This window comes from Lissotriton vulgaris, unplaced genomic scaffold, assembly GCF_964263255.1.
Source record: "Lissotriton vulgaris unplaced genomic scaffold, aLisVul1.2 SCAFFOLD_8145, whole genome shotgun sequence".
Classification (NCBI taxonomy): Eukaryota; Metazoa; Chordata; class Amphibia; order Caudata; family Salamandridae; genus Lissotriton; species Lissotriton vulgaris.
The window spans coordinates 52,831-60,976 of record NW_028249169.1 but is presented as its reverse complement, the minus strand read 5'-3'; positions in this window follow the sequence as shown (position 1 = coordinate 60,976).

Here is an 8,146-nt window from a genome sequence, read left to right as displayed (position 1 = left end):
AGAAACAGTCAAAAATAATACAAATACTTGGAATATAAAACATTTCGTACGGCTAAGTTGCTGCAGCTTGAATCTTTGAGCTTGAGCTTCTTCCAAGTCCATCAGCTTCGAAAATGCCATTCCCTACGACCGTCCGCAACGTTTCTTGACGCACTTCGTTCTGTGTAGCAGTAGTCAATCCCTAGGAGTTCCCAGGAACCGACGGTCTTTAACCTAGCGTCAAGACCTACTAACCAGAAAGAAGTACGCGCGCGGCCCTACGGCCTTTATTGCACAAATATATATATATATGCAAAAACAATGTCTCTCGGCTGTGGAAGCAAAAAGGTGTAAGGAACGAAGCTCAGTGAATATATACAAAAATAATCACAATAATACAAATGTTCAAACTGATCACGGAAAACGGGATTAGAGCAGTTGTCAATAAAGCAAAGCAGGATCTTTTATTAGTCTTTAGTGCTAGATCGCAAAAAGTATCGGGTTTTCCCAGGACGTGTCTGCTCGTCAAATAAAGGATCCGTTGAAGAGACAACGTCCTGCTGATCAGTTGAGTGTTCGGTTCTTGAGTCTTTAGATGACAATTGTTCAACAGTGTCTTTCTGCTGCACTGAGGATTCTCCGACAGGCTGTGCGTCGCTAAAAGGTACAAAAGCCGGCAATCCTTCGGTTTCAGTTGATGCAATGCCTCTCCTCACCCACGGGTCTGCCGGCAAAGGGATAGGGACCTTTTTGGTGTGGGTGGCGTGCACCCAGTTTTTCCGTCCCTCAAGACGAACAGCAGTCCTCGTGGCAAGGAGAACCTGGTAGGGTCCAGTGAACCTCGGATCCAAATTGTTCTTGCGCGAAAAGTTGCGCGTCACCACCCAATCTCCGGGCTGGGGCTGGAGCTGGTGGCCTGGACCCTCCGTCTGCGTCGGCAGTGCGTCGTAAACCTGTTGGTGAATTAACCTCAGTTTAGCAGTCAAGTCATGAAGATAATCGATCAACATTGGGTACTCAAGATCACAGAACACACCTGGCCTAGGAACCCCCCACACATTCGCAGGACGGCCGAACACTATTTCATAGGGACTAAGCCCTACTCTGGAGTGTACAGTCGCCCTAGTTGACAGTAATGCTAAAGGTAACGCGTCAGGCCACGAAAGACCAGTCGTAGCCTGAATCTTTGCTAGTTTCAGTTTAAGGGTGCCGTTATACCCTTCAACCAAACCAGCTGACTGGGGATGATTGGCACTATGGAATTTCTGATTAATTCCAAGGCCCTTACACACACTCTTCATCACACTTCCCACAAACTCACTTCCGTTATCTGACCACACGACTCTAGGCATTCCGTACCGAGGAAAGTATTCCTTCAGTAGGATTTTCGCAGTAGACAAAGCAGTATTGTCTTTGAGAGGATAGGCCTCGATCCATCGGGAGAATGCGCAAACCACTACTAAAACGTATTTCAGGTTATTGCATCGCTCCATATGGATGAAGTCCAATTGAATCACCTCAAAGGGACATGAAGGAGGAGCAAAACTGCCAGGAGGAGTTGGGGTTCCCTTGCCAGGATTGTACATCATACACACCATACAATTTTTGACCAGACGTTCAGCACATTTCGCGATACCGTCATTCTTCCACACAGGGGACAGCAACTTGCAAATACCTTTCGCGCTAATATGTGCTAACCCATGCGCCATTGTCACAACGGCCAGCACATACGCATCAGGCAACAACCATCTTTTCTGATCCGACAAATCAATCCAACAACCATTCACATCCAACTTTCCCGTACTTTCTTCCCACTTCATCTTTTCAGTCTCGGTGGCCTCTTTCTGAATTTCTTTCACACTTTCAATAGTGTCTTCGCACATGCTCGACTCTATAGGCCACCTAACCGAACTCGTCACATACATTCGAGTGCTAAGGTTCCGGGCAGTCTCCTTAGCAATCTCATCCGCAAACGCATTACCACGACCAACATCATCCGTCACCTTACGATGCGCACTACATTTAACAATCGCTACCTGCTTAGGCAACGTAAGTGCATCTAAGAGATCATTCACAAGCTGGCCATGCTGAATCTTCGTACCATTCGAGGTCAGAAAACCTCTCTCTCTCCACAATCGTCCAAAACTATGGGCGACGCCAAACGCATATTGGCTATCGGTAAACACATTCACACGTTTCCCTTTCGCTAACACACACGCTCTGGTAAGAGCGATCAGTTCTGCAGCTTGGGCAGAATTCTGATTCAATCTTGCAGTCTCAACAACAGTATTCAACGTTACAACAGCATAAGCAGTAGTCACATCGCCATTCGGCAACTTAAAACATGACCCATCCACATACAGTGTTCCATCTGGGTCTTCCAATGGGGTGTTTTTAAGGTCCACTCGACCTTTTGTTTCCTCCTCTGTCCTCAAATAACAATCGTGCTCTGTTATTTCATCTGACTCTGAGCTAATTGGTAACAAAGTTGCCGGGTTCAGGACATTACAACGTTTTATTTGAATGTGGCTTGCCAACAGCGTCAACTCGTACCCAGACAACCTCGCACTCGTCAAGTGCTGAGTTTTTGTACGATTCAAAAGAGTGTCGACTGCATGCGGAACCATCACCGTAAGCATATTATCCATGACCAATCCTGCTGATTGTCGGATGGAGACCGCAGCTGCCGCTGTTGCTCTCAAGCAACTCGGCAATGCTCTAGCTACTGGGTCCAAGGTCGAGGAAAAATATGCACATGGACGTTGCTTACCACCAAAGGGTTGCGTTAAAACACTCAACGCACAACCTTCCCGCTCATGAACATATAGTGTAAACGGTTTACTGTAGTCAGGAGTACCTAACACAGGAGCCGAACACAATGAATCACGTAATTCAGAAAAACTTTTCTGACATTCTTCCGTCCATGGTAAAGGAGTCGAAACATCCTTGCACGTAAGAGCCACTAATGGTTTCGCTAGCAATGAAAAATTAGGAATCCATTGCCTGCAGTACGACGTGATACCTAGAAAGGCACGCACATCTCTTTGGGTTTTTGGCACAGCCATTCGTGCAATTGCAGAAATTCTCTCTGGGGTCAACCGCCTTCCCTCCTTTGACAATAAGTGACCTAGGTAGGTTACTTCTTGACAACAATATTGGAGTTTAGAAGGTGACACCTTGTGATTTAACTCGCAGAGATGTTGCAGCAACGACACCGTAGCAATTTTGCAAATGTCCTGAGTATCAGCAGCCACCAATAAGTCATCGACGTATTGGATTACGGCCGCACCAGCCGGCAACTTGAACGCATCCAGTTGACCCTTCAAGGCTTGACTGTAAATCGATGGACTTTCACAGTAGCCCTGAGGAGCGCGTTTAAACCGGAAGCTGCGTCCACCGAGAGAGAAACCGAAAAGGTCTCTACTCTCCTCGGCAATCGGGATGCTGAAGAACGCATTCTTCAAGTCAATCACCGAAAACCACAATGCAGAAGCTGGAATCAGAGTCAGTAGTGCCGTGATGTCAGGCACAACGGGAAACTGAGGAATCACAATTTTATTAACCTCCCGTAAATCGATAACAAAACGATAAACAGGTGGTTTCGAAGGATCAGTACGTTTTAAAATGGGCAGTACAGGGCTGTTACACACGTTTCCCCGAGTCTCTTCGATAACGTTTTTCTCGATCAGATCATAAATGATCGCTAACAGTGCTCGTTCACCATCAAGAGAGATACGGTACTGGGGAATACGTGGCAATCGCACATTAGATTTCAACTGAACAACATACGGGGAGATGTCAAGCAGGCCCACATCATTGGGACCTGTTGCCCACAAAGACGCTGGAAGAGAACTCAATTCCGGTGGAAGCTTATCGAGGGACAAATACATAGGTGAGACAACTCTCTCTCCCAACGTAAGCTTTACGCCCGCGGGAGAGCAGTACAGAGTTGCATACAAACGTTTAAGCAAATCCAGGCCCAAAAGATTTTCGCCACAACCAGTAGTCAAAATCAACGGAGCTTCTAGCTCACAAGGCCCAATTTTAAGGGGCAAAGGGCGCGAAACTGGATTGCTAACGGGGGCGCCAGAGAATCCAACGGAAACATTTGTTAAGCCAGACAAAGGTGCGCCAGGGAGTTTCGAATGCTTAATGGAACTTTTCGCTGCACCAGTGTCCAACAGAAAAGGCTCAACGACGCCCGATGTAGCAACTGCGACGTAAGGCCCTCTCTGATCAACCGGAACTGATACCACTCCCTCTCCTTGTCTTTGGCTGTCCTAGTAATTACTGTCGTCAGTTCCCTGATCGACGTAATAATCGTCTACATTGTACTGCGCAGATCGTCCTTGCGAAGATCCGCGTTGATCAAAACAGTTGTTAGAATTAGATGAGTTATCAGAACGATCATTCTGAGCAACACGACCCCTACCGCGTGATACCTGATGTGAACCACCGCGACCTCCTTTAGACGAATTACCACTATTACGATCGTTCAAAACAGGGCAATTGAATTTAATGTGTCCCTCCTGTCTACAATAAGCACACTGATTGTACCCTAACGATGATCTTTGGAAAGAGGAGTCATTACGAGGTTGTGATCGGTTCGATTGTGACTGCGATCTATTCTGTTGCGAAGTATTCTGATTCGAACGTGGAGGATATGCTTGCTGAAGCAACACTTTAGTTTTAAGCTCTTTCGTCTTTTTATCAGCGCGGTCGTTCTCTTCTTTCTCTCTGTTCTCATAATATTGTGCCGTGGCCAATATCTGAGCTGAAGTAGAAACGGCCCACGCACTCTCTGAATTCTTTAATTTATTGCTCAAATCGGGCAATAAGTTGGAAACAAATTTGTCCACGAACAACCTTTGACCACCCTCAGTACTCATATCCTGACCACTATGATCAATGAATGCCTCCTCAAACCTCGTAAAGAAGTCGGAGACACTCTCGTCCTTCTTTTGTTTACAAGCTGATAATTTGTCCCAATTTACCCTCATAGCTGGCATAAGAGTCTTCATTAACGTTATTATTCTTTGAGGAAGGTCAGCAATCAGCTGCTCAGGTTTAGCACCACCAGTTTGTCGGGCATCCGCCGCTACTATGGCAGCCCAAGCACCACCTAATTCATTCGGATGATTTTCCTGACGAATCTTAGCCCATACCGGTTGCGGTACAACATTGCCAAACAACATATCAATATCGGCAAGATTCATTATCGTAGCATCTACGAGCTGCGATAATTCCTTATAGTACCCTGCAGGATTTTTACGAGGGTCAGGCAAAGATTGCTTCACCTGCAATACTTCTGAGCGTTTCCATGGGAGATGTATCCATACTCTCTGAAAGAATGGCGGAATCGGGGGAGCAGCTGCAGGATTACCTGGCATCCATACTGGTGGAACTTCACGCATAGGAAACTGACCAGACTCATCTGGCTGTCTTTCAACATCCTCAACAAACAAGGCTTGAGGTATGGGAGTGGGACGGAAAGATAGCAACCGCTCAACAGCACGTCGAACGTTGGTATCCACTATCAGTCCAGTTGAGAACTGGAGCTGTAGATCAGACAAAGCGGTCAGCACCTCGTCAGGTGCGTCGGCCGATATCTGATCACGTAGGACCTTACACATTTCCTCGAACACAAATCTTTGAGTTGGTATATTGAATTGACAAAATGTGTCGAGTACAACACGTGGCGGATTTCGAAGAGGATGCATCATCCAACCCATCGCCATATTATATAGCGAAGCGCGTTCTCTGTTACCAGGAAGCTGACTACGTCTCTGTGGACCATCCGAACCAGCAGACCCAAGAACAGGTCCGAGCGAATGAAAGAAGCTAGCCGCAAGAGGAGAACTACGACTACGAGTAGAGGGAGAAGTATAGGACACAGGACTAACAAGTGAAGGAGTAGAAACAGAAGCAACAACAGGAGTTAACAGAGCAGGTGCAGTAGCGGGAGCAGGAGTATGTGGAAGCGGAGGAGCAGTAAGGATTGCGACAGGCAAAGGAGCAGGAACAGTCGGAAGAACGGGCGCAGGTTGAGGAACAGGCAAAGGAAGAATAGGTGCAGGAACAGGTACAGGGGGAAGCACAGGAGCTGTGGTACCCTGTGTAGGAGAGTAGGGTCTGCAATCCTATGATCACCCAGATTTTTTGCTTTTGTTTCACTGGTTTACGACTTTCTCTGGCTGTGGGCCTGCCAATCAGACCCACAGCCTGGCTGTTCTCTTTCTAAATTACGATATGTACCCTAGGTGCATTTACCAATTGGTACTGGGCCACCTTATCAGACCCCGTAACGCAGGGCATAGGTGTACCCAGGGCCGCCAGGGGCTGCAGCATGTATTATGCCACCCCTGGCTGGCCTCCTAAATTTGACACAACTGGCTGCACGACAGCTGGGGCGAAGTCGTGTAATCACCCTTCGCTTTAGGTATAGTAGCTCTATATCTAACCATACAATGGACACCCGAGTCCCTATCAGTCACTCCTATGGCAGGCCTTAACAATCCTGAAGGCAGAGTGCGTGGGCTCGTGTGAGCTAGGTTCAGGCCCGAGCCGAGCCCGGTTGCAGCTTGCGGAATTAAGACCCAATGGCTGTTCCATGATAACGCGTACCACATCGGTAACTTCGGTGTCGCTTTATCAAAACATGTCGAGTAAGGTGTCATACGAATCGGGATGCGGCCCCCTCACCAATTCTGGCGACGAGGTTAGCATTCCGCCCTTCTAGAGGGACACGACATGTACGTAACTGTGAACCCCGGTTAAAGTTAACTAAAGCCTCAGCTCCACAAAATGGATGCTGCCACCACAGACACGAGTCTGACCTCCTGCTGCTGGGAGTCCTTCCAGCGAGGAGAGCTTGGACAAAGGGTTTCCTGTCGAGGGCGGTGTTCGCACCGTCCCAGACAGGGTTTGTGTATTCTGGGTAGGTAGGGCTTTTGCGAGAAGGTGACTGCGGAGTGGCACCCCGGTGCTCACTACGCATCTGCCGGCCAGAACCAGTTCCAGGGGCGCCAGCCCTGGCCTGGGGAAAGCCCGGCAGGGGAGAGGGGTGTAACTACCCCCCTTCCTGGTCCCACCCTTAGGGCAGGACCTAGTCATGTACCCACCCCTTTCTTTAGAATAAAGGCCGGAGCGGGGACCCTTCCAAATTAGATCATCTTTGAATCAAGAACTACTTTCTACGAAAGGACACTCAAGACTCTTCTCAAGATTTCTCCCTTGTGACTAAGGAGTAGTCACCCTGCATCAGCGGGCACCATCTAAGAACTCTGCGGTTTGCTGTAAGTCCTTCCTCAAGGAATCCGACGGCCCAGCTCGACGAGAACCGGCTTCCCTGGCACCTCTGACCTCTACCCACGTCATCAGCTCAGCTGTGATCTGTGGGTGCGACGAGACCTCGAGGGACCGGCCATCATCAGAACCTGCACGCTCTTAAACCAGCACGACCATCGAAGCGATTCCCTGGTGAGTGCTCTGGGGTCCGAGAAGCCCCGACCCTGAGCCGCTCTAGCACCGAAGTGCAGTCTCCCAGCATCTCCACGATCTGCGTGGGGCCCTTCTGCTCGCTGCTCAGCCCGTTGTCTGGTCACTAGCCGCTGGCTTGTGCCCTTCCTTGACGACGACCGACAAACAACTCTGCTGGTCTGGTTGCTCCAGACTGGCCCTTGCTTCCATCTTTGCGAGGAGCACCCCGGACCCTCCTGGTCCACTCAAGACGCCATCTTAGGCCCACCACGTGGCCCTGAGATTTGCCAAGGCTTGTTGCCCCATCCTGGGCCCAGCGACGCCGACAGCATCATTCTTCGTGGGACAGCTCGCACCTCCACCGTGGTCGCCGACAACGCCTCCTGGTCCGTGAGACTGCAGAGCCTAGCGTCGCCCACTCACCTAAGCGAGGTGACGGCCAACCGGTGCCCTCCTGGTACCCTCTGACTACTGGCTAGTAGTACGAACTTGGTCCCCTCTGCTTTCAGGTGTCATCAATCTTTGATCCAGGCTTGGATCTCTACGAACTATTCATCACTGGTCGCCGGCCAGCAACTCCTTTTCTTCCGGCTCCTGGCTCGTCAGCGAAGACCCCGACGCCTGTAAGACTTGTGCAGCCGCAGCCCTCGTGGCTAGGTAACTCGGCATTTCGGTGCCTGCATAGCCT